Below are 751 nucleotides of genomic sequence, written 5' to 3' on the forward strand. Positions count from 1 at the left end.
AGACTGTATCACCTCTTAATCATAGGGTCTTGGCCTCAGAGAGTGGCTCCTCCTCAGAGGGCACTAAGGCATTTTCACTGACTACTTAAGGCTTTATTGTTCACCCAAAATGCCAGGCTGCCTTGTCCCCACTGGCACAAGCCCTTCTCTGAAGCCAGCCTGCCAGGCCTGAGACACAGGTGGCCATGTGCTTGCACTTCCCCTAGGCCAAGAAGACAGAGCCCGGCCCTGGGTCCTGAGTGTTTGCACAAGCAAAGTGTTGGCATCAGCACGCGTGACACACTTCCTTGTTTCCTGGCAGCAGGGCCTCCGGTTATTGCTATGAGTGTGTCTGCAGCTCAAAGCTGGTGGCCTGGGACTGGCTACATGAGGAAAGCCTCTCCTCCCCTCTCCCCTCACTTCTCTCCTCTGCAGGCGAAAAGGCAAAAGTAGTTTCTTTCAGCATAGATGCAATGTCCCCTTCTTTCAGTCAAGGTCAATCACTGACACTGAGCTGTACCAGCACCATCAAAATAAGCCTGTTTAACACTCAAGTGATCAAACCAGTCAATCCTAGAGAAAATCAGTCCTGAATATTCACTGGAAGGACTGATGCTGAAGCTGAAGCTCCAATACTTTGGCCACCTGATGGGAAGAGCCAATTCACTGGAAAAGACCCTGATGCTGAGAAAGATTGAGGGCAGGAGGAGAAGAGGGCAACAGAGGATGAAATGGCTGGATGGCATCACCGACTGGATGGACATGAGTTTGA

The sequence above is a fragment of the Ovis aries genome, chromosome 18 (assembly GCF_016772045.2).
Source record: "Ovis aries strain OAR_USU_Benz2616 breed Rambouillet chromosome 18, ARS-UI_Ramb_v3.0, whole genome shotgun sequence".
Lineage (NCBI taxonomy): Eukaryota > Metazoa > Chordata > Mammalia > Artiodactyla > Bovidae > Ovis > Ovis aries.